Raw genomic sequence first — 25935 nt, 5'->3', positions numbered from 1 at the left:
TTGTGCTCTGTGGTATTCCCACACCAGAGGTGACAAAAAGAGCAGCAGATGGGTTGATTGCAGTGCAGTTCGTTTGATTTATACCCCTCAAGGATCTAGTCCAGTGCACACTCCAGGTCTGCTACTGTGCTGCAGAGCAGCCACTTCTGTGGAGTTTGCAGCATGTGCATGGGAGCTGATGGAGCCAACCCAAACCAGATGTGCACAGCAGCCCTGCTGCTCATCCTTCCCTCCCAGAAGCAAGCTCTAAGTCTTCCAGCACTGTCAGATAAACTGTGCTTTGTAGGAAATGCTGCTGGGAGTAATGAGCAACTGCTTGTCACTGTACTTCGTTGTTTTAGCACTGTTTTAGCTCACTTATGCAGAACATTTTTGTTTTACATACCTAATGGTACAGAGTATTTATGGAAACTTATCTCTTCTAGGTGGGGATAAATATGAAAGGTAAACATCTGCTCTTTTTCTATATAGAAACTGTGATCAACTTCTTTCTCAGTGTCATGATGCCAACAAAACCAAAAAAAAGTCTCAGGCTCTTCATTACCTTGAATCTGTTTCACCAGCATTTCTGGAACAATCAAAATGTCTATATTATTTAATAAGGTAGAAAGCCTGAATGTGGGGCAAAGTAGTTGATCATTGCTTGCTTATTAATCCTGTCTCTCATGGACAAGCCACCTCGGCTATTTTGGATTCTTTTATGACCAAAATGCAAACACATTAAACCCACTTCTGCTTTTCTCGCAGAATTTATGCTGTCAGCTGTCCAAGTGGTTTGTAACAGTAACCAAATTAATAGAGATCACAGGAACTGAAGTAGATTGTTTGCTCTAGTGGAGAACTGCCTGTGATTTGTGGGGGATACATATTTGCTCCCTACTTGTACACCTTTATTTTAAGGGAATTTCTGTCAGGATTCTTTAAAAGCTTAAGAAGATTACAGATTTCTCCAAAGCCAAAGAAAACTTGCCTTTCTCAGAAGAAGCAAGATGACTTGAAACCTGTTTTAGTAAAGGTTTTTCGTGGTGATCATAAACAATTATATTTCAGGTGACCAAATACAGCATAGAAAAATGAAAGTAATTTTTAGGAAGAAATGTCTCCTCTGAGCAAAGATGTTCAGTAATGATTTTGTGATTGTTTTTGGTAGCCAGACCTGTTCTTATGGAGGAGAGAATCTGCACAAAATATCAGTTAGGATCTCACTGAGCCACAAGAATCTGTGGTGATGACAACTTTCAGAGAGCAAGGTCAGCTTACTGGAGTCAGGCTGCAGAGAGTTTCCTGAACTGTCACTTTGCAGAAATACCCACGTGGAATGACCAGCAGTGGCAGCCTGTCGCTTGCAGGGGTCAATTTTCAGTGCAGAATAGCACAGTCAGATCCTGCTTGAGTGGTTTCCTCTCCTTTGAACCCTATTTCTGATTGCCAGATGCTCAGTCACCGTCTGGCCCTCATTCTTCCAGTCCTCCCATAAATGGAAGCAAATTTCCAGCAAAAGTTTCCTTGGGGCATAAGGAAATTAGAGAAAGAATAGACCTGGAGTCCTCTCATGTAGCTAGAAGTCCTCCAGTCAGACTCTGCAGCCAAATTCTCTTTCCTGTGCTCAGTTTCAACATGGTCAGCCTTTTCCCTAGCCTAGAAATTCCTGCTCCTTGCTTTATTCCAGGGCATCTCTCTTCAGTGGAGGCATGTGATACCTAGCCTTGATCTTCCTAACCACAATAAGCCAAAGCATCCCACAGAAAAGGCTGTGCTTCTTGCCCTTCTGCTTTTTTGTGACTGCCTTCTGGACAGTAATGGATGATGCTGGAATTCTTTCAGCAGACATTTGTGTTTATCCTCCCTCCTCCAAACTCAACAGCATTCTCTCTCTCCCATGCTCTTAATTTCACCCCGTCAGCTCAGTCTTTCTGCTGGCCCCTGCTCATTTCTCAAGCCAAGGCTCTGTATGTTTGTAGTCACAGAGCCCAGAGCGTGTGTTCCAGCACGAAGGGATTTCATGGCTGAGGCCAGGCTGGACTGTGCTTCCTCGCTTCTTGAACGAGGCTGGGCATGAGGCAGTAAACACTTCTGCTAAGGAAGGTGCAGCTGGAGCCACCACACGGCGTAAATGAGAACATACCTACACTAACTCCAAGAAAATATAGAGCTGGTGTTTCCCAGGGCACAGCAGCCACCTCTGATTCACCTTTCTGCTTGTCCTTGCCATGAGCTCAGTAAATATCCTTATTAATGTATGTGGTGCAAAGGCCTTTATTGATCTCTCGCTGCCTTGCCTCTAAAACCTTGCAAAGAGGCGGAGGCAGGGAAGGCAGAACTGTTGTTCCCTCCATCCCACATATGTGCAGGGCCATACACCAAAGCCTTTTGGGGATGTACTTAGAGTCACACCGAGATCTGCTGAGGAAAGAGGAGCAGAAAACAGGTATTGTGAATCTGTAATTTCTGCACATCCTTTCACTGCAGAGGTAAATCCCTCAAAACCCCCCAGAAACCAGGGCAGACATATGGATAGATGACAGGGACAATCCCTGCTCTTTTTTCAGTCATGCAAGTTTTCTCCAAAATCTGTTTTATCTGACTGATAATGGACAAAGCTTCTCAAATCTATAGTCAGTGCTATTTGGTCAGGTCACAGGGGTAAAAAGCCCAGCAGTCAACAGAGATTCCTTGGAGTATCTTTAAGATTGTGGATCTTATAAAACAGTCCCCCCTCATTAAAAAAAAGGGAAAGAAAGAAAGGAAGCACACAGACTTACCATTGCTGAGTGTTTCTTTAATAGAATCAGAAACAAATTTGTGACCTTGTGGCCCAGAGGTGGGAACACCATCTATAAACTTGCCCAGACATAGAAATGCATTCTGCCTGTCAGTAGGAGTTTGCCATTGAACATGTATATAAAAAAAGGCTGGTGTTACATTAGACCAACATTTTTTAAATGCCACAGCTCACTTTATATGCCATGAACCTTGTTAATGTTACTAACAAGAAAATTAAAAACTCAAAGCTATAAAAATAGGAATGCCACTCCTAAGTAAATAAATATACATGAGAACCAAATATTCAGATACAAGCTTTGGAATGGCTCATGTCCTGGGAGGGAGAAAGAAAAAAAAAACATTAACCTGAGTTGTTTCTGGGGCTATAAAAGCTCACTATAGTCAGCAAAATTGTCTCCCGTTGAGTCCTTGCCTTAATTTTACAGGGTTCTTGAGAATTCTGCACAATAGCATGGAGGAAATCAGGGAGGGTGGGCAGCAAGACAATTCTGTCCAGGAGACTGGATGGGTTAGGGAGGGTGGGATATTTCTCTCTGACTCAAGAACAGATTGTTAATGTGGTAGCAGTGGGGAAAATGTTTCCATCAGAACAGGCCACCTACATATCCTGGCCTCTACTGTTGGCTCTGGATCCAAGTTAATAGACCCAGTTTGGGCCTGTAAATCCCAGACTGGAGTGTATCATGAATCTTTTTGACAGCCTGGACTCTGTCCTGGCCCAGGAACTAGAAATTCCAAGGATTGTTTTTGTCATTTAATTACTAACTACATCTATTTGGAGTTGCTTATCAATGCAAACTTTTAATCCCAAAATGTAAGAATTGTGACCTACCCCTAAGGTTGGTCCCATCATACCTATGTGGACTCACCTCTACTTAACATTGGCAATTAATTTTGTCTTCTAGTCCTTGCTTGTGAAAAGCAACCTTTTTCTTTTCCTTTCTTTACCTCCTGGAAATTTTGAATAGTATATCTTAAAAGATAGGATATTTACACACACAATAGACTTCTGTTAGCAGATTTTGGCAAGACAAAAGAATACATAACTTACGCACTTCTGCATATGAATCTAGAGAAGGTTATAAAGTGAAGAAAAGTGGGAAAGAGAAAAAGGTCCTCCTTTCACCTTTCTGTGAATGCAGGCTTTGGCTTTTCCTGAGGTTTCCCTGACCCAAATCTGTCTAGTGCCAATACTAACTAGAAGCAAGTCCCCATAAGTCTGATGGGCCCAAAATTAAGAGTAGTCTCAAATCTTGCATTATAGTGTTAAATGTTGCATTGATAAACCACTCAATGCCCAAAAGAGGACATTTTTAAACCATTGTGCGTTTATTCACTTCCACAGTGACAGAAAAAGTACTCCTGCTTCTTGTGAGGGTGAAAAACCCCAAATCCTCCAAGGCTTTGGTAAAGCCTAAAACATTTCAGAAGAGGGGTGACTGTCTCCATACAGAGATTATGTGGACAATTATCAACCAAATATTAATTAAATTGATAAATGATTAAAATAATATCTAAGTAAGAGGAAGGGATGATACATTAGGAATAAGTTGTTGAGGAGTGAGAAATGTAGGATATCCAACTGAGAAATCTACTCATTGTATTGCTCATGAAAACAAACAACTATTTCTTTTAGCTCTTCAGAATTTAAATCAAATTTGATGCATCTATTTAATCCATTTGAAGCAATACTCCCTTATCTACAAAACTCAGTGTAGCCTGCTCACAGGAGAAAATTTAGTGGGAATTTAGCAGGAATATTTCATTTTCAAGGCTACTGATTGCAACTTGGTAAAAAGTTTTCTCTTTACCCCTTCAGTTTCAATACTGGCTGTGATTTATTAAGATGTATTTCAGGATAACATGCTGAGATGATGGTTTTTGCTGGAAGGCCACACTCAAAATTGCACTGAAATTGGATGCAACATGGCAAGCATCATAATCAGGAGCTTACCACTGAGGCCTAGGAACAATTCTGTGGAGGGTCATGTTTCATCTTGTCTAGGGCTTTCACAAATTAAAAATCCATTTATATATGAATTTAAATCAAAGCACGGCAATCCTGTGCTTTGATTTAAAGCACTTACATTTTTCTCCTTGCCTCAAACATGAACTATGTTCAGAGTTCTTATTTGAGAGTACACCAGCATAAGTCATGGGAAAATTGTTTTCTTCAGTAGTCAAAAAATCTCTATTAATGCTGCTAAATTTCTAACACAAGCAACTGGGTAAAACTAGGATGGCAAACTGTTAAATTGTTTTTATTTTTTTATTTATAAGCCAACCAAGGCAGATGTGAAACCTGAATTTTCCAATGGGATATACTGCCACAGGCAGTTTTTTCACCTAGATTCCCTCTTTCCTTTGCCTCAGGAGTTTTCCAGCTGGGTTAGGCAGGCCCCAGTGTTTCTGCATATGTGAGGTTTTCTCTCTGCAGATTGTTGCCTGTTCAAATTTCAGCACTGAGGCTTAAGTGCTGATGATAAACTTTATAATGAGTACTGACTGCTATTAAAAATCATAGGAAAATAGAAAACCTGAAGAAGTAGGAAAACACCACTAACAAAGAATTTTATTCTAGTTGATTTTTATCCGAGGAACTCTAATATCATTTGTAATTGCTCAGCTAAATAACTTACCAGTTCCAAAAACAGGGTGGTTTGCAAGAAAATTCAGTAAGTGAGATTTTTTTTTGTGCATTACAGGAGGGCCTGAAGCCTGTGAAATTTCTTTGGTTATAGAGCCAAAGTACATAATTTCATTTGGAAATTCTCTCCAGTGACACACTGCATTTTCTCCAGGTGCTGAACTAACAATTCCATTAACTGCTAATTTGTCTGTCCATGAGGCCAGAAGTAGCAGGGGAAAGGGCAGAATCTGTAACTCTCTCTAGATTAGAAGAATTTTTTTGGTATTTATGCATGTAACTGCTTGGATCCTACTCAGTCCTTACAGCTCTGTGGTTCCTGCATCCCTCTTTCTTCAATACAATTAAATGAGGATGATGAAGAGTTTTTAGAAATATTAGTCAAAATTCACATCTACAAACACCTTCAGTGTGGCTTATCCCCAGTAATGAATAAATTATTATTATGGAATCTCCAGAAATTGGGTCTCCTACCTTGATTCCTTCCTCTATTTTATTACTTACACTTAACATTATTTAGTGGCAAAGTCTTTCTTCTCCCAGTTATAATTTAGGAACTTCGCCCTGAAGACAGGGGCAGCCCTTCTCAATGTGTTCTTTGCTATCAAACAATGCTGAGAAATGTGAAGAACTTTTCAACATGAGAATTAGTCTTGGGACCAAATTCATGTTCTGTAGGCAAAGGAACTGTGAGAGAAGATAGATTTCTTCAAAGTCCTCTATCAACAGCAGGGTTCAGTGCAGAGTTTAGCACTTAGGAAAGAAGTAATTTCTATAGAGACTGAATCGACTCATTAATGAGTAGAAAAATAATAGGAAAAGCTCTTAAAGTTTGAGTTCATCTACTGACATGGCATCTTTGTTTTTTTTTCCCTGAACTCCCAGGATTCAGTATCTTTATACCATTTTAAGTGGTCAGTGCAAAACACCACTTCATGGTAAGCTGCTCTTCTGATGCTGTGGATGTGTTTGGTTATTGGAATTCAGTGATGCATTCTATTAGCAGCAACATGAATTTGTATGTGGGTTTGCAGAGCCGTTCTGTCCAGCAGGAGGGTTGACTGGGTAGAAGGAGAGGAAAACATAATCTTTTTGTGCTTCTGGTAAGTTTCCATAAGTGGCTCACCCTGCCTGGATGGGGTTTGTTATTTGTGGAACAGTGGCTGCTGGAGAAATGCCGTGGCAGCCAGTTCAGCCCGTGTGTCTCACAGCAGTGCATGGAAAAGGCATTATCCTCATTTATTTCTGTCAGGGATTAGGGATGTCCATTCTCCCAAAGTTGAATTTGGTCTTCGTTCTCATCTTCTTTTACCTTTCCTTGTTGAAAGATTCAGCACTGCCTGTGGTACCCTTGTTCCCTGCAAAGACACCATGCTAGCAAAGACACATCATAGCAGAGGCCTGATCCTAGCCTGAGGTCTTTCCTGACACACCCAAGTGGAAGAGAAAGTTTTTCAGTTGTTATTCAGCTCCCCTTTAGTCTGTTTTCAAAAGGAAATGGAGAAAAAAATGAGAATCTCTAGTAAAAGGAGAACAATAATGTTCTTCATTACAATATTCTAAGAACTTTCTTCGTCTTACCTTCCCTTGAGATGTCTGGAAGCATCTCCATGCCTCAGGACTGCCTGAGCAGTTCAGTGAGGTGTTTGCTCACAGGTGGTGTAGGAAAAGCACAACCTGCCAATCCCTCCTTGCACAACTGCCTGTTTCTGCCCCAGCAGGAATGTTGGCCATCGATGTGTGCAGCATTCCCAACAGTTGCCAACGAGACTCCACAGGTGGTGTTAGGATGGGAGGGAGAGCTGGCAGAAGGAATAATTTAATAAAATAATTCAAAGAAATAATTCAGGCAGCTCCAACTGTCTCTGTCACAAAATCTGCTGCTCCAGCACAGGTCATTGGGAATGATAGGAGCCAGCCTTGGGAAAGCAAAGCTCAGCACTAATGTCCCAGGGGAAAAGCGTTGGTGCTTTGTACCTGCAGGGCTTTTGTAAAAACCTGTGCCCAGTTCATCCTCCTACTGCCTGGTGCTAAGAGTAACAGAAATATTGGGATAGACATACCATGGGTGTGGTCCTGTCCCACTGGTCTTTGAAATGTCTTCTGTCCCATGGGAGTCTACAGGTGCCTGGTGTTGGTAAGTGCAGCTGAGGTCATATCACCTCTGAGAACAAGGGACCAATTTTTCATTCATTATCTCTGAAAACCTACAAGGGAAAAGACCAGAACCCACAAAAGATGCAAAACTGAAGAAACCTTGCTTCTGTTTTAGGCAGCTCTTCTGCTGTATCCCAAGCTTGCTACCACCACTTCTCCTGCGAATGTAGATCAGAATGATGTTCTTGAGGGAAAAGTCATAACTTTTGTTCCAAAATAAATTAAAAGGGATTTTATCTTTTCTTAGTTGGGAGACAAACCTAACTATGAGAAGTTCTAGGTTTTGGGAGAGAACTCTGAAACTCTTGATTTTTAACTCTTTAAAATTCCAAATCCATCTCCTGAGGATCCCATAAACGAGTGGCAGTAAAAAAAGATCAAAGAGATGCAATATGTGGTTAATTTGAAAACAAGTCCTTGTACTGCAGATGCTGGACTCTGATTAAAACTGATATGATAACAGTGGTGAAGAAACCCTGTCTTCATTTCAGCCAACAAGTGGAAGAGTTTGGAAAACATTAACTCATAGCTGAAGCCTCCAGGGAATATTGAGCATTTCTGCCTCCAGTGGTGCTATTTTTTAGCAGAAGAAACACCTTAATTTGACCCTTATTTTCAGGGGTTTAAGCAGGAATTTGGTCTGAGAGGACGGTGCATGTTTCCTTGCCAGTGTTACTTGCTGTGTTTTACAAGTCCACGTGATGGGCCCAGGTGTCTCCATGTGGGCTGTTTACAGCATGATCACAAAGATAAATGAAACAGGGTTAAAGCTGTTAAATTCCAGTGTCCCCTCATTGCATGGCAAGTCATGAACTCTACAGAGAAAAAAAAAAATTTGGATCTGAAGTGCATCTCTTCTACTAAAAGCATATCATAATTTCAATGAAAATATTTTTATTGTGAATTTTTGTACCTGTTTATGAAAACTGATCTGACATTGTAAATTGTTCTATAAATGCTAACTGAAAAAAAAATTTCAGTCCTGAAACCAAAAGAGATGCATTTAGATCATAAAAAATTTTATTTCATCAGAATCAGAAGTAAAGTTTTTAAAAAAAGGAAACTCACCTCACAAAAAACCCACCTCAAAACCAAAGTAAACCCAAGCAAATAACAACAAAGATGCTCCTCTAAACATTTGTTGTTTTGGTTTTTTTTTCATCTTTCTTCTATTCTGGGAGTGGAAATTCTGCAAATGCACTCTGAATTCAGGAAAGGGAGGTTCTACCAAGCTTTCTGAGCTGAAGGAAAATACAACAGGTAAAATACAGTGACATCCAGACAATGCTGTGCTCAGTCATGCAACTTCTTCGGAAGATGCTGCTCTCATCCAGGTCACAGCAGTGGGACTGGATGCCGAACACTTTCACCAAAAGGCAGAATTTACAAAAAGTGAATGCAGACAAGTATTTCAAAAATTTTACTATCAAATGCTCTCTCTGTGTCAAAGCATTAATGGCTGGAGTGTTTCCTTCACATTTTCACTGAGAAAATATTTCTTTCTTCTGATGACTCACTCAGATTGCTGCTGCAAGAACTGATCAAAAGTGAAAGGATTTGTTCTGCCTTTTCTAATCTATCTGCTGAGCATGTTTGTTTCTAGAAAACTTGCTCATTGAGTAGCATTTGCTCCACTTTATTACAGTATTCTGCTTGTTGGGCTCTTTTTGCAGCTCAGTCCCTGGTATGAGATTAAAAGTTTTAAGTGACACCTAATGCCCTGTTAAGTTGCTAAGTCCTGCAATAGCATCTGGAAATTATATCTGTCTCTCTAGGTGGATTCTTGGAAGTGAATTCGCTATAACTGTAATTCCCCCTTTACTTTCCTTCCCAGCCTTATCTCCTTTGAGACCTGACAGGCAAAAGTAAAGACAAGTTATGAGACAATTGATATAAAACCTGTGTACATGTAAATCTAAGTTACTGCATATAAAATGAAAGAAAATCAAAATTAGAACTTCACTGGCATCTATGTGATAGGAAACCTGGAAGGTTTTTGTTCCATCTTGCATTGGAAGCATAAAACAAGAAAATGGCAGGTAATGGGAATTTTGATCCAGGCAATGAAAATCAGAGATGTACAGTGGAGAGAAGAGCGAGACTGAAAAATTAGTGAATAATCCTATTTCTCTGAAAGGAATTAGCTTGATTAATATTACACAGACAAAAGTTATTACAGTTTGTAAAGGGCCAATCTGTGGACAAATGTGTCAAAAGGAGCTAATGTTAGACAAAAGTTGTGCCTGAATCTTTGCATTAAAATAACACTTCCATGTTTATACCTCAGAGTTACTCATTAAAGTTTGCCAGCATGTTTTGTGTGGGTCGGGAATAACAATTTCTGGGAGTTTTGTTGCTTTAAAATATATGAAGCTGAAACTGCCTGGAGAAATATTGGTTGTAGATTGTTGGTTTTGAAAAGGTTTAATAATTCACATTCTTTATGTAATACATTATTGACTATACATTCAACCCACACCAAGGTGGAGCAGCTGACGTGGCTGGAAGCCACTTGGATCCCAGCTCTGAAATGGAGGGAAGGATTTACATCTAATCCCCTGCATCTGAAACAGAAAGCATTCGACTTCAGGAGCCAGGACAGCAGCACTTTGGTTGTGGTGGAGGAAGCTGGGACATTACAGTGCTTGAGGATTTTTATTATGGTGCTGCAGGGAGCAGTGCCAGGCTAGGTTTGACTTCTCACTTTATCTAAATTGTTCTCCAGAATTAAGACCTGCACTGTCTTAGTGCAGGAGTAGTAAAATGCCAAACATGCAGACCTCAGTATAACACAGCCAAGCTCCATGTAAAGACTCTCAGTAAATCAGCCTGGCTGCAGCCAAACCACATGTAAAAGCAAGCTGTGAAACAGCCTCAGCATGGCCAAACCACATGTAAAAGCACGCTGAAAGGCACCCTCCACACAGCCAAATCACACACAAAGCCACAGAGCAGAGCACATGGGCTTTGCGTGTTTATTGGAATAGCTCAGCCCCGTGGAGAATCCCACCACAGCACTCACCTTCTCTCCCACCTCAGCTTTGAGCAGGCAGACAGACCCACTCCCAAGTCTTGAGTCATCAGGTAGGAAAAGTGGCTCCAGAGTTAAATATGGTGTAGTGGACTTAGGATCAACCTGATCCACATTTGAAAGAGTTGAACCTCCAAAAGGATTAAACCCAGTAAGAGCAAAAAATTAATTTTTTCTTGTCTGATTCAGACAAAACTGGTATTGCTGAGTGATTCCCACTAATACATCCTACTAATGTTCCCTGACCACTTAGACTAAATCAGTCAAGGGCCAAAAAACTCCCCCCCTGGCTCCTGTGATTAATCTTTCCATCTAGAAATGAGCAAGATGCAATTAGTAAGTCCATTTTCACTTGTCCAGACTTCAAAAAGCCATTTTATTAGATGAGAGGGAGAATTATGAGAACTGAGCCTCCAATTCACCCATGTTTTGTTAACTTGCCACACACTGAGCTTTTAAATGGCTTTTTGTTACACATTTCATGTACTATCGTCCCTGCAATTCATTATTCATTAAATATTTGGGGGGGGTTACAGACTTTTTCTCCCAGTGAGATTCAAAGCACTTCACAGAGGAGTTCAGTATCATTATGTGCATTATACAGAGGCATGAAATGACCTGTCTGATGTTGTTCAGTAGGTCAGCAACAGGCCTGGACCTGGAACCTGCATCTTCTGAGCCCACATTCCAGCGTCTGAAGGTTGGTCTCAGTTATCTGCTGCAGAGAAAAGTCCCAAAAAAGGCTGCTGTTTCTTGCCCCCTTAACAGAAATCTGGCAAACGAGCCCTGTCTGGGGCAGCATGTTTCTGACATCAGTACAATATCCAGTTCTCTGGGGGCCGGGTTTGTGCCGGGAAAGGCTGCTCACAGGAGCTGGTGGAAACACATTCATGGGTGTGCTCAACAAACAAGGGTTCCTTTGGCTTTTCCCCTGCACTGTTCTGTTTGAACATGTTGCTGTTTAATATGCCGGGAGGGAGTTTGGGAACTGACTTCTGTAGGATAATCCAGGATTCCTGGCCTTTGGCACACGGTGTGGTTCTTGAAATCAGGGTCACAACTTCCCACTGTGTAAAGCAAAAAAGACTTGACTGGCTGAGGTGGAGAACTTGAGCATATGTATAAGTTGAGGCTTTGCCTAGGGGAGAAAAATTTGGATTCAGTGTAAGAGGGTATTAATATACTAAAACCACTTTTAGATTTAAAAATTCATTTATTTAATCAATAGACTTTTCATTTTCCATTTCCAGTCCCCTGGCTGAGCAATCTGTCAGGATATCAATGCCATAACTTATTTACATGCTTTGCTAAATCCTCTAAATGTAAGATTTGACATCTCATTTTTCTCTTACTCATTCCAGGCTACCCTTTGTAATCGTGCCTGATTGAGCATTACCAGGAAATGCAGAAATGTGGAGCCAGACTGGTACTGAGCAGTACAAGCTAAGGTGCCTGGCTGCTTGCCCTGTTCTAGTCCCAGATATGAGCTATGGCTGGCTGAAAAGAGGGTTCAAGAGCAAGTCTTGAAGCACGATTTGTTGTCACACCTTTTCTACTCCTATGGAGAAAGGAGGACATGAATATTATTAATTCATCTCTCTCCATCTCTGGCACAAGTTGGTACACTTGGTAGAGGACTGAGAATATTATTGTCATCATCATCATCATTATTGTTATGGAAGAGTTGCTATTTAAAAGCGGAACAGAAATCCTCTGCAATATCTTAAAAGGCCCATTGTTGACTTTATGAAGTATCAGCCACTGTATTTATCATTATCATATGACACACTCATGCAAAATATTTTCTCAGGACAGTAAAAATACTCAGGGCAATGTACGAAATAAAACAGTCCTAGGTGTAAAAGGTGATTAGGAACAGACCAGTGGCATTATAATTATTTAGCACAGCAACAATTCTGACTAGAGGGAAGAAACAGAGATCAGGGTGACAAGTGAGGGAGGGGAGCTATTGTTGTATGGAATGGAAATCCTGGGTAAAATCTTGAAGGGAGTTTGCCATTATTTGAATTGGGTTTTTAATTGTTTTAAGAGCAGGAGAAAAAAGGTAGATAGGGAAAATGCACAAAAGTGTTTAAATGTGGAAAATTTGCTTTCGCTGTCTGGTATGATATTCTGTTCATTTCTACACCATATTATATCTGTATGTGTGCTTTTACATCTTATTATCTGATGGTCTTTAAGAAAATATGAGAACTTGAGAACAAAAAGCCAAACAAAGCCCACATTTGCTCTTGCCAAATCTTATCTCTTTAATATAGAAGGATAATCATGAACACATCCACTGTGTGCTTAAATATATTCCTTCTGTTTGTCAAATTATAATTAGCTTTTAACAATCCCCACCACCACCAAATCAACATATATAAGTATTTTCTTCTGCTCTATGAAGCTAAAGGCTCTACATCATAAGGTAGATTCCTGTCTCCCCAAACACTTGTCACTTCAGTACTCCAGCACATTGCTGTGGATAGAATTTGTTTTTGCCACTTGCGATTCAGTGGGAAAATCTTCCCTGGACCTCAGCAAACGCCCCAAGCCTGGGCCTGATTTGGCAAGGTCAGACTGAAAACATCTCTCCACACTTACTTAGAGCAAGACACAGCTCAAACCCTGCTTTGTCCAGCTGTCAGAGGCCTGAAGTGGGAAGTAGCTCAGGCACAAAGACAGAGAGATTGATCAACTAGAAATACACCCATCGGAACTTGGGGGCTGAGGTGTCTCGGATCCTTCTCTCCAGGCTTTTCAGCAACCATCCCTGCCAGAAATACAACAAACACCCATTCTTTTATTAGCCCCTTTGGTATCTAATAAGGCTTGGTTTGACAGCTCCAGCTTCTGGATTCCTGCTGCAGCAGCCTGCTCCTGCTTGTATGCTCTTAAGATAGGAGTCTGTGGGGGTGAGACCTGTTAAACACAGAAATACTGGGAAAAATGGCCTCAGAAATGTCCCTCTTCAGTGGGAGGTGGGAAAGAAAATTCAGTTGAGCTACTCTACTGCTCTCATGAATCTAGGAGAGAAAACCCATGAGGATAACTTAGGACTTTAGAGAAAGAAAATTTAGGAGTTCAAAGTCACTGTGTCTGAAGGCAAGACCGCTTCTGTCATTCCTTGCTCACCTCTAACAGATTCAGAAATTAAGGCTATACCCCCCACAAATCCTGAAATCTGGTAAAAGGTGCAGAGCCTGATCACCAGTTCTTGGGCAAGAATTGCACAGCCAGCACTGAGGAAATTTTGTTTCCTGATTTGTGAAGTGAAAAGATGGATATCTTTTCATTATATGGGGTGAAATAAATAGGAAATTCCATGAAAACCCATGTGCAGAGGATTTTCTGACTGGCTGCAAGACACTGTCAAAATCGGAGCAAAACTTTACTTCCATCTATCCTTTCTTAAAACCCACAAATGCCACAGCACAACTCAGAACTCTACTTGGAAAGTGGAGAGATGCCCTGAACTTTGAGTCAGAAGCAAGAGAAAAACACCAAAAGTATAAAAAACTGTGGTTAGGAGTGTTCTTCGCCATTTAAAGACATCCTAAAATCATCAGTGACCTTGAGACAAGAGAATTTATTTTCCCTTAAACTCTCCAATTTCTCAGCCAATCTTCAATCCTTAGGGTGTGCCCTTTGCCTTCATCCTTATTTCTTGGACAATCTGATCTATTTGCCTTTGGGGCAAATAACCTCCAAATGTTGGCACTCAGGGAAAATTGAATGGATTTGCTTCCAGAAGGGAAAATGCCCAAACAACAAGGAAGTGCTTTTGAATGTACTGACTAATTATCCCTGCTTCTTTTTTAAATTATCTTCCATTGTTTCATACTGAATTAGAGCATTTCCAGAAGTATTTAATGACCCCATTCTTATTCTTGAATGATTTTACCTCCAAGTCTGTAACTTGGATATTGGATACCCCTGAAAACAATTGGACCCATGACTACCAGCTGCTTGGAGACTGCTTTATTCTGTGTGTCTCACCACCAAATATTTTTGAAAGATCACTACCAGACCCGCGAGAGATAAGGGAGAGCTTGAAATCTCTACTTCATAGTGGTATTCTTTATATTACTTCCCTCAGTGGCAGGCTTGCAGCAATGTTTTTAAAAAAAAGGTAATTAAGACATTACATCAATCAAAGAAACTAATCAGAACGAAATGCTGATTTCTGTCTCCTGTTCTGTTTCTCTTTGGATGGAGAGTAGCTGCTGATATGTGTGCTGGACTTCTAATCCTTTAATGGGGGCACAGGCTTTTGAAGACTCCCTCTCAAAGGTGCTATTACCAAATATATGCTTCTAATTTAACTTCTCATGCCGTATTACAGTAGCCTGAAGCAATTTTAGGTGTTGGGTTTGTGAGAAAAGCCCAATGTTCATGTTTATCAGATGACCTTTTAAAGGGTAATGTGGGGGTTATCCACTGGCATGATTAAGACCATATGTAGGTGACTTTTCCCAGGCATTTCTTCCCGCTTTTCAAAATCCCATCTATTTTTACCCAAATTCAGCCAGGTACCTTTCATCTCTGGTATGTTCATGGGCATGAAACTGAGACTGTAGCAAAGCATTTACTCCTTTGGAGTAATTTCTATTAGAAAAGTCAGGAAAATTTTAATGCATGAATATCTAGTGTCAACACAAAGCTATTGTAGATAAACTCCAATTTACTTTCAAATATTTAAAGCAGTTTTCCTTTCCCTCTTCTTCTGCATTGTCCCTTTTTACAAATACTTCTTGAAAGACTGTGGAAAAGCGACTTTTCTCTGTGAGATTCAGCTTTTAGTGACTTTGCAGGGATGTCCTGCTATGAAGCTGCTGAGAGACAGGGATTTGAAGAATCCATTATCTGTGTCACAGACAAGGACAGAGAACAAATCTCTCTTGATGTTGTGCCTGTGAGAGTATTATTTTTGCCATTTTGGAAGCTCAGTATTTTCCTCATGGCTCATTGTCTTGGTAGAGACCAGTTGCTAATGCTTCCTGCAAGTCTCTGAAAATATATTATTAATACATATTGTGTTTTGGTTTTTTTTAGCTTTTTATAGTCTGAAGATCTTTCTGTAAGTGGGTCTCAGCACCATCAGCTGGCACTGCTTAAAGAGATGCCATGGTAAGATTCACTGCAAAGCACAGGTGGAGATAAAAAGGTGAATATGGTGCTTAGATGTGAGCCAGGGAAGTGGGTGATGAGGCAGGGATTCACAGGAACTACAAACCCTTTTAGGGGAGGAAACAGGGCAAGCACCTTATGAAGACTTCAGGTTTAAAAACTGCACTTAAAAGGACTTTTTTCAATTAATTGGGACTTTTGTTCATGTAAGTAGTTTTTATGACTCAGTGTTTTGAGGTAAGGTTACAGCCTGAATTGTCTAAAATAAATACATCTTGGAGCAGTTCAATATTGAGAAGCTGGTGATATTTTAAGTTTTTCTGCCCCAGAATTGTAACTTATTATTAGAAAGTATTAGTTGCTCCTCTGTCACCAACCATCCTAGTGCTGAGACATACTTAGGAGATACAGGTGAGAAAAAACCTCGAGATTCAAAACTATGTATGTGTTGCCTTCAAAAAGAAATTAGAGAGGTATGTGTGATATTGTAAAAGGTACTAATAACAGAGAAAAACCCATTTGTTTCTGCTGATGTATTAAAGGGTTTTTTCCTAAGTATCAGATACTTATTAAAGCTTAGTTTATGTGAAGGTAAACTGCAGTCAGACTCAAATTCTTGTACTTAATTATGACGTGACACAGTGCAAAATTGGGACTGTGACATAAGAGCAAGGGAAGCCTGTCACTCAATTCCATTAGGAATGCTCTGACCTAGTGCTGTGTTTACATCAGAGAGTGGAGTCCTGGTTTCCCCGGGGGCAGGATGGTTGTGTCTCACAGTCAGGTGCCATTTCATGACCACTTCCATCATGTATCAGCCTGGGGTTACTGAAGGCACAGGCAAAATCAGGGCACTCACATCACAGCTGCTGCGGCAGCTGATCCTGCGAGCCCTGCCTGTTGCAAAGGCCAAAACCCAGCTTCCCCACCTCTCTTCCCATGGGGGACAAAGCTGGTGGCATTGGTGGCACGTCCTGCAGGCTGAGCACTGCACAGGAGCCGTCACCTCGCACGGCCAACACGCACTCACGCTGAGCCACAGGAGTGGGCTTGGTAGACAGAGCTCGTCCCTGGCTTGCCCTGCAAAGGCAGAGAGCTGCCCTGCCAAATTCAGGGGCAGAACTCCTGCTGGCTTGGGCAACACCAGCATTTCACCCAGCTGATGGCTGGCCTCTGAACCTAGGGCAGCTCATGGCTTGCCTGTTCCAGAGGACTGGGAAGCTTTCAGGTTTTAGAAGGGTTTGTGAAAGCACAATAACTGCAGAGGCCAGCAGTCAGGTTTTGCCTATTCCATGGTAGTTACAGTAGCTTCTTATCTGGGAAAGCATCACACAGGCACACAGGTTGGGGCATTGCTGGAGAATACTTATGGATCTCCCCTTAGCCCAAATGTATGAATTATGTTCAAATAGCACAGGAATAGCTTGTCCATAAGTTCTGGTAATAACAGCCATGAATATTATCTCAGCAGTTATACTTCCCTCCCTGCCTGTGCTCCCCAGTAGCTTGAAAAAGCTATCACCATAAAATTTAGGGCGGGATTTAACATGGGAATTTGGGCTCCTTACTGTGAAAGAAGGCTTTGAAAAACTCAGTCTTAGCAAACAGCAGCTAATAATAATGATAACAATAATAGAGATAAGCCAATTCATATCTCCCCACCCAAAATATTTATATAATGAATTAGTTAATTGTATTTTATCTTCTGATGGGTGGGTTGGTAGCCTTTGTGACAGACCCGGAGGAGCTCTCATGCAGCCTGATGTCAAGAATATGTGTTATTTCATATTCTGTTATTTGCTTTGGGTTTAAGGTGTTGAGAGGAAATTCCCCAGCAATCAGCCCTAAGTGGTTTTGCAGTGAGCAAATCTTTCAGTGCTTGAACATCACTTAGTAGAGGAGGGGGGAAAGAAAAAAATCCCTTTATTTGCTTTTTGTAATTCAGAAATTTGCCATATATCTAGAGAAAAGCATTAAAAAAAAAAAAAAAAAAAAAAGCAAGCCCAAACATTTGAGTGTACCCAAATTAATTCTGGTGTCACTTCATCTGCCTAATTGGGCCTAAAAATAGCCTGTAGGAAGGAGGGCCAGCAGCCTTGAATGTCTGAAGCAATTAGTATCAATTATTTCCCAATATACCAGTCGCGAGTGAAAGGCCTTGCCTGAGTGCCTCCATTAGCCAGGTGTCAGAGCTCTGTGTTTTCATTCCAGGCTTTTCTCTGGGAACTGGGTGTGCACGCACCAAAAAGCACCACAGAGGAACTGGAGCCTTGGCAGGAGCAGGAGGGTGCCCAGAGCAGCTCTGCAAGGAAAGTGAGTGCCTTCACTCCTCTGTCATCACCAGTCCCTGAGAGCCATCACCACCCACCAACAGTTCCTTGAGATAAGGCCGAGCCAGCTGGGAGAAGAAAGCCTTTGATATTCCCTGCCTTGCTGAGTAAGTATGCCATAACAATAATACTTTGAACTTTTACAGCACCTTTTCATACCAGGGGCTGAGTGCTCCACAAACATTCTTCCCCAAGCCTCGTACCACCCATTTGAGGAAACCATTTTGTTCTTCATTGTACCACTTTTCTCAGGCCAGATCTTCCAAAGAGCTCAGCACTCATTTTGCCGGCACTGGAGAAATTATTTGCTTTGTGTTGCCATTTTAGATACCTGTGGCCAATATCAGTAATGTTTACCCAGCTCCTGCCCCAAAATGCTTACAGCTAGACTTCTTCAGGTCTGCAAAAATTGAGCTAAAAAACTTGTGAACTGCTTTGTCTCCTGCTTATAACCCTCAGAGCTCCCTGATGAGAACTTTTTTGACAAATCAAAATTCCATCAACCCTCCACCCAGTTTTAGTCAGACACTTCTGTTGTCTGTAGCCAGATTTCTTTTTAGCTGATGTAAAACCTTACCAAAAAAATAGATACATTTGTTTTGTTCATCAGAGGTATTTTCTGTGATGCTCTGCTGTTTGGAAACAGAGCAAGAAAATACTTGTCTCAGACACAGACATACAATAGATAAATAAAAAGAGAGATGCTACATCCCAGATAGGCATTGTTTTGTGCTTTGCTTCTGCAGGCAACAGGATTAAACTTTGATTTTCATCTCCTGTCTGCATTCTCAGTGAGAAAATACAGTCAAGGCCAATTTTGTAGTCAGTCTATCTCTATGGAAAGTTGATTTGAAAGTGGTGCCAAATGTCAGTGAAGAATCACAGTTAAGGTTTTCACAGTAACAATAACAGAGTCTTCCAGAGAGGGAGAGCTAAGAGTGCACTCTGCAGTCCAGAGGAAAATACAGGTGCCTTGCAGTCACTGGTGCAATCTGGGGAGTACACACATTTTATTTTCTGACAGGACATCACCTGTACAAGCATTCACAGCTTTCATCTCTACCCCTGCCCCTTGTCCGGCCAGAGCATCCAAAGGGTAAAGCCTTTACATGGGATACAGCATTTGAGTCCTGCTCCAAAGTCAAACAATCCTCTGATGCCTTCAGCTCTCATTTCCCCTGATGTGACTGAAAATCAATAAATCCCTTTGGTCTGTTTAATTTTGGGGCAAGGTAACTATGTTAGCTGGAAATACAGCTATCAGCTTATTCCTCTTCCTAAAGTATGCCAAAGTCTCTGGTCATTCAAATCCCATGAATCTGAGGCAGGTAATTCAGACACTTGTTGCAGCGACCCCGATCGCTGAAAATTGAAATGTAAACTTCAAACATAGGGTTGCTTATCCAAGCCAAGTTTCTAATCTTTTGAGATTTGCCCATCACAAATCATAAGTGCAAAGTGGAAAAAAGGGGAAATCCGGAGTGATAAAGCCTAGCTAAAAGCTATCAAATACATCATCTCTTCAAGTAAGGTTGGAGTAACATGGAAATGGGATATATAGCCTGATGATCAGCTGAACTTCCTGGGAAAAGAGAGAGACACTAAAGCCTAAATGTGGAAAAAAATAAATAAAAAGAGAGAGAGACAGGCAGAAGAAGCAGAACTGTTTGAACAGTCTTTGAACTGCTGGAAAGATGTGCCCCCCATCATTTTCTTAACTTTCCCTGTAAATCAACAACTGAGTTTCTCACAGCTCATGTCTGGAGTGGGCCCGCAGAGGTGGCTGAGCACACAAGAATAACACTGACACTGAGGGGGGTGCAGGGAAGGTGCTAATCTTTTGCCATGTGTGTAGGTATGTAATCACTTAGCAGATAATCTCAGATTCTGTAAAGAAAGACATTCATTTTAAAACACAGATGACTGCTGCTGGGAAGCTGGATCAGTTTATAATTCAGCTTTAGCTCTCAAAAAAGTCCTCATCATTACGGTGAAAGATACCGGATTTGTGTAAATCAGAATAGCCCCAACTTCCTTTCAACCCAGAGAATCAGTGTCATCTGACTGAGCTTCTCTGTCACTGCCACCACAAGGTGACTGTCCGCCCTCTGGACAAGCTGTGCATCAATAAGGCAGCAGAAGGTGAAATGATAAAAATCAATCTGCCTCTAATTAGTGGGATGAATAGAAGGGTTCTAGGGAGAGGGATCTATGAGAGGGTGAGAAGATGTGTTAAGAACTGGTTAAATGAGTGATTGAAGAAGGATGTTAATACTTTTTTGTCAGATAGTTTGGAATAACCTTTGGAGGACTTTTGGATTATGGTGTCTCAAGTGAAGAGTGTCACGTACACTCCAAATATAAACACTGCTCGATAAAACAAGCTCAGGGGAGATGTTTTGTGTGAGGCAGGTGCCTTTATGTTTTTATAGATTTCAGACAGTTTTCAAGCAAGAGCCACACATTTTCCTATAATGAGCACGGGTGTTTGTAGTTGCACTGGAACTGAGCCACTGAACACACACAAATACTCTGTGGGCATAAGATATGTGTGTATTTATGTTTGCCTGTGCTCAGGCACACACAGGCCCACGCAAATAGCAGGAGAACCACTTATACATATTTATTTCCCTTTTTCCTACTAGGTAGAATATTCATTGCTGCATTTGTAGCCCAAATTTCTCACACGGAGCAAAAAGTGATTTCCCTATAAGCAGAAACAGAGATGAGGAAAAGTTTCACTCTGGATGCAGTGAGAAATGTGGTATTGAAGCAGTTCTGGAACAGGCAGTGTGGACACAAGAAGAGGTCTTTTCCCAGGCCTGAGCACCTTGCATTTCTCACAATACAAATATGGCATTGCTGCTTCTGGGACCAGGGCCAACTCATTGCAGTGCAGCACTCCAGAGGGAGGCAAGGCAATTTGCCATGACACCTTTTCCATCTTGCTGCCTCACTCACTGCTGCACTTACAGATGGCCAACATTTATATCTTAAACATTTATCTTGTAAAATAGAGACTTTTGTATGAAAAGTATTTGGTGCACCAAAATATTTTCCTTAAGTTTAAATTTTCATCTTGTTTGGATCTTCAGGAAACATTCTGAAATTTTAGATGTTGTTTTTTCTCCTTTTTGTCACCTTCCTTCTGCCTCACACTCTGTTTTTTGAACACAGTAGGTACTTGCCAATGTTGAAGGGATTGGTGGGAGGGTCATTTTCTCCTTTTTGTTCCTGCTTATTTTATTATTCTTCCAATTATTCAAGGCTTTACCTATATTCTTAGTGTAGTGCATTAAAAGTTTGGCTAGCACAGGATCTCAGCTTCGTATCACACCTCTGCATTAAATAAGTACAAGACAAAATATTATATTAGGATCATCTTTTTTTTCTCCTTTACCTGAAGTTTGTAAAATTTCTAAATAGATGCAAAAATAGATAAGCATTTCTTAAAATTTTGACATTGAGGTTTTCCATGCAGTTAGTAGCAGATGGAAACTATTACTGGAAAAGAAACAGAAGTGAAAAATTTTACAAATATTTTGGGTAAAGGAATACAATTTGTCTCAATTTGAATTCTGAAATATAAACAACTTGAAAATTAAATGAGTATTTAGAAAACTCCACTTATTGTCTCTGTGCCTTGTACATGCAAGTTGAAGGCAGGATCTAGATGGGCTGCGGCTGAAAAGCAGCACTTCAAGTTCACAAGATACCGAGAAACCTCATCTCTTCACACGCGGGTTATATCCCAAAATCAGGCCAAAATGAGGAGCTTTCAAACTCCCGATGAGCTGGAATTTCTGAGAACATTTTCTTTGAATGCAGCAGAACATGTTGCTCCTAAAACAAAGCCCATCTGCTCAGAGTTCCAGATTCCTAGGCCTGCAGCAGTTCTCAAGGAATCAAGATGTACATGTTTTTCTGCTGAGTGTATTTGCGATGTCCCAGTTTATTTTTGACAGGACTTGTTACCAGACTCAGTGGCAGCATCTGGAAATCGAGATGAGATCCTTCAGTACAATGAATCTGTATTTTATATCTCGGCTGTTTCGACCCTGGAGTGGGTGGACTTTGCACCTCTCTGCTTCAGGTAGTCAGGATTCTGTTTAAAGATTATATTAGAGGTTTTGACTGATTTCAAGGCTCACCCTGAATCCTACATGTGTCTCATGCTTTTTGCTTGTGGGTTCAGCATTTTGTAGTGACCCAAACCAGTTCCTGCAGAGGTACTATGTGAAAAGGGATTGGTTCTGCATGTCCTTCTAAGAGGTTCATAATATTAAGGAAAAGCTTGTTACAGGAAAGAGAATACACAGGGATGACACGTAATTACTCTCACAGAACATAAATGAGGTGCTTATTCCCATGCAGAGAAGTGGATCAGCTGTTTCACCAGGAAAGGTCAGGTTTTTATGTGTGTCTCCCTATGTCACCCATGGGTGAAGCTCTTTGAGAGCAGTTCTAGAAAGCTGCTGTTGCATTTCTGAGCATCTAAATGATGGTTATACCACCACGTGTACAAGGTGGTTAATGGCCACTGTTGCCAGGATTTTATAATTTGTGGCTGTTATCAGAAGTTGATGGTTTTGGGCCATCCAGGTGAAGATGGGAAAGGCTGCCAGAGGTTTGGCTCTCCCCATGGTTGCACCCGAGCCCCCAAGAGCAGCAGGGCTGGGGGGAGGAACAAAGGGTGGTGGTCACCCTGGTTATCCCACTGGGAGCAGTAACGGCGGCAGCGGCTTCGCCGCAGAGCAACGCGGGAGGAAACGCAGAACAATCGGCAGGGAAATCCAACCCAAAATAACAAGCTGGCCTTCATGAAAAGGAAAGGTCACTGTTTGAAAGCCACTATTTGAGAGTTGGGAGGGGTTAAAAATGAGTGAGTGGAGGCGACTCAATTCCTCTGCGGTTCCAAAGAATTCCTTTTTTATAAGGAAAACAATGCAGGAGAACAATATGGATACTTGCAGTGCTTTCGAGGCAGAAGATTTTTTTTTCCCTATAGAAAATAAATTGGAATTGCTTCCATAAACAAAAGGCATTGGCTACAGAAAAAAGCGGGAGCTTTTGTGGAGATTTAAAAATAACCAAAAGTAAGGAGGTAACTGGCAAAGCGTTCTGTTTTCTCAGCATTGCAGGGAAAACACGACACAGCCTCAGAGTTTGAGGAAGGGAAAGGCAACAAAAGCAGATTGGGAGACATAATGTGGTAAACTTCAGATCTGCCAGATTTTTTTTTGGGAACCAGTGTTTGATGATAGGTTACCTCATGATGGGAATTGGATTGCACACTTTGCCAACTCTTTACCCAAACATCTAAAATCTTTCAAAACATTTTTCTCCAGCAGACCAGCTTATTCCAATAAATTATACTACCATGTACTGTGTCCTAACTCAGTCTGGTGCTTAAAGCTGCCCATAACTGAATATTCATGAATTCCAGACAAACATCATAGTTTGCTGTGCTCATGCTGTACCTGGCAAATAAATTTACCACATAAACAAAGCACACTCAACTCCCACAATGCATTAACTTCAGCAGCTTTAACTATTTAAAGGCATTTACTTAACTGATTTTTTTTTCCCAGTTGATAAAGATAAAGCAGTGTTGGTGGTGTTACCTGATTCCTCACCTCTCTAATTACACTAGTGCCAGCATATCCTCTGGGGCTAGAGAGGGTTTTTCTACTGGGAAAGCTTATTTTATTTTTTCTGGATGAAAATAAGCTGCCCAGAATGCCCTAGTACACAGCAGTAAAACACTTGCATTGGTCAAGAGAATTTGGTGCTTAAAAGTAGGGGTTTTATTTTATTTTGCTGTGGGTGAGTCTCCAATGACTCAATAGTCACAAAAATGTCAATATTACAGCCAAAAGGTCTTTATCAGATAGGTGTTGAGGGAAAAAATACACTGATATTTCTGTACTGGCTATTTGTTTTGATAAATGCAAGTTTAATTACTCTCTATTGGTTTCACTTGGCCTGAGTGGCTGTATATTTCTTTATTTCCTTGTTCCATAAGAAACATAAAATTGCTGATTAAAGGTTGACTCTTTTAATTTTTTAATATCCGTGTCCAACTTTCCTCTCCCTAGTAGTTGTACATCAGTCTGCACATTTTAGTTTTGCTTTGACATTTGTCATCAAACATCTCAGAAGTTCAGAGTTACTAGAAATTACTTTTGGGATAAAAGTTTTGTCTTGTAAAGTTTTTCTGGCAAATTGTAACTTGCAGCAGTGAAAAGCTTACAGTAAGTGGCCATCTAAACCTACTCCAGCAAGCTTTAAGCAGAGGAGGGACAATTGTAACCTGATTTCTTTAGGATAAACCTCAGAGAACAAGGCAAGTAAAGGGATCCAAAGCCTCTGAGTGGGATCTGTTGGACTGCACAATCAGCTTGAATCCTGGCCCTGGGTAGAACAGCCCTTAAATTCAAGATAGACCCTTTGGTCCCCTCAGGTCAGCACAGAGGACTCCCCAGGATCCCTCCCTCAGGGCTCCATGGGATGGACACACATCTGCAGCTGGGAAACCGCAGAGGAGCTTCGCTGTTAGCAGAAAATTTGGGAAGAACTGGTCTGGTGAAAATTTGGATTCAAGTTTAGGCATCAGTGGTGATGTTAACACTGCCAGAATGGCTTACTCACTCTCTGCCAGGCTGGTGTGGCCTCAAAGGCTGCCCCTGTTGATGGCAGGGTGTGTGAAGCCTCTGCTGAGCAGGCAGTGGTATCACCCCAGAACACCTCCTCACAGCAAGGATGGAGATGGAACCCCAGCACATGGAAATGGATCTCTCCAGCTCAACAGTCAGGTAAGTGACCAGGGAGCGTGCTCAACATGAACCAGGTGACCTTCACATCTCCAGGGCTAATGATTCTTGCACCTTCAGAGCTACAGTATTGCTCAGTTTTTTTTCCCCCCAGGCTTTTAATCACCTCTCAAACAGTCAAATACTCCACTTGGAGGCTGCTGTGCCCTGTGCACTAGAAAGCCTGGCAGGTGATCCAGTTGGTGGGAGGAGGGCAGCTGCAAGAAGGCAGCCACCAGGAAAATGTGAGAGTTTCAGTGGTTTCTGAAGCCTGAGGAATGGGAACATGCCCTGAGCTAAGCAAGAGTTAAGCACAGTAATAAAGAGGCCTGGCTGTTATGATTTAAGGTAGCTAAGTGAATATCTGTAAAAGTAGGATATAAAGCATTGTGCAGGAGAAAAATAACTCTTTATGTAAGACATGACCTGGGGCATCATGCCAGGCTATCCCTTACAGATTTGGGAGGATTCAGTGTTTTGTATGGCATGATGGAAAGTTTTGAAAAACACGATTCCCTCTTCAGTGCAGGTCAGATGAGTGACACCTGGCAGCTTGTGCACTGCCACTGTGTTAACCTGTGTGCCTCTCCTCCCCTCCCTGCTCTATGGGCACAACACGGGAGCAGCAGGGACAGGTGGGTTTGTCCTAGGGAATATAGGAGCTCTGTGTGTGTATCTGAGCCTGCAGCCCCAAGCTGCAGCAGGACCCAAGTCTTCACACACCTGGGTACAGGTACTCTCAGAAACGTGGGCTGTCATGACTGAGACCTCAGCCTTTTATTTTGTCTACATTTCCAGTGTTCAGTCAACCTAATTACTACTGGGCCTTTGCCCATCATGTTGTGAAATGCTTCAGGGGCTAAAGGTGGAAAAAAAGGGGGAAAAAAAGGATTAAACTGTGGTCTAAACCTCAGGAGGAAGACATCTGTCAGGACAAACTCTTAACAGAAATGGGATAAAGAATACTTGTTTACTAAATTTCACATCTGTAGCTGGTTCAAAGATATCTCACAGTCCTTCACATTAGAAGAGCAAAGGAAC

General features: G+C 41.4%; 1 long non-coding RNA gene across 1 annotated transcript; it reads left to right on the top strand.

Annotated features, from left to right (window-relative positions):
- The first annotated feature begins 8754 nt into the window (after nt 1-8754).
- On the top strand, nt 8755-25529 carry LOC137471602 (uncharacterized). Its single transcript, XR_010997711.1, has 6 exons — nt 8755-8848; nt 11981-12235; nt 15678-15752; nt 17964-18189; nt 20728-24932; nt 25010-25529. It is a non-coding gene; the product is annotated as an uncharacterized lncRNA (long non-coding RNA).
- The last annotated feature ends 406 nt before the right edge of the window (nt 25530-25935 follow it).

Source organism: Anomalospiza imberbis, chromosome 3, assembly GCF_031753505.1.
Source record: "Anomalospiza imberbis isolate Cuckoo-Finch-1a 21T00152 chromosome 3, ASM3175350v1, whole genome shotgun sequence".
Classification (NCBI taxonomy): domain Eukaryota; kingdom Metazoa; phylum Chordata; class Aves; order Passeriformes; family Viduidae; genus Anomalospiza; species Anomalospiza imberbis.
The sequence above is the reverse complement of the archived record's forward strand: the minus strand, read 5'-3'. Positions and strand labels throughout refer to the sequence as shown.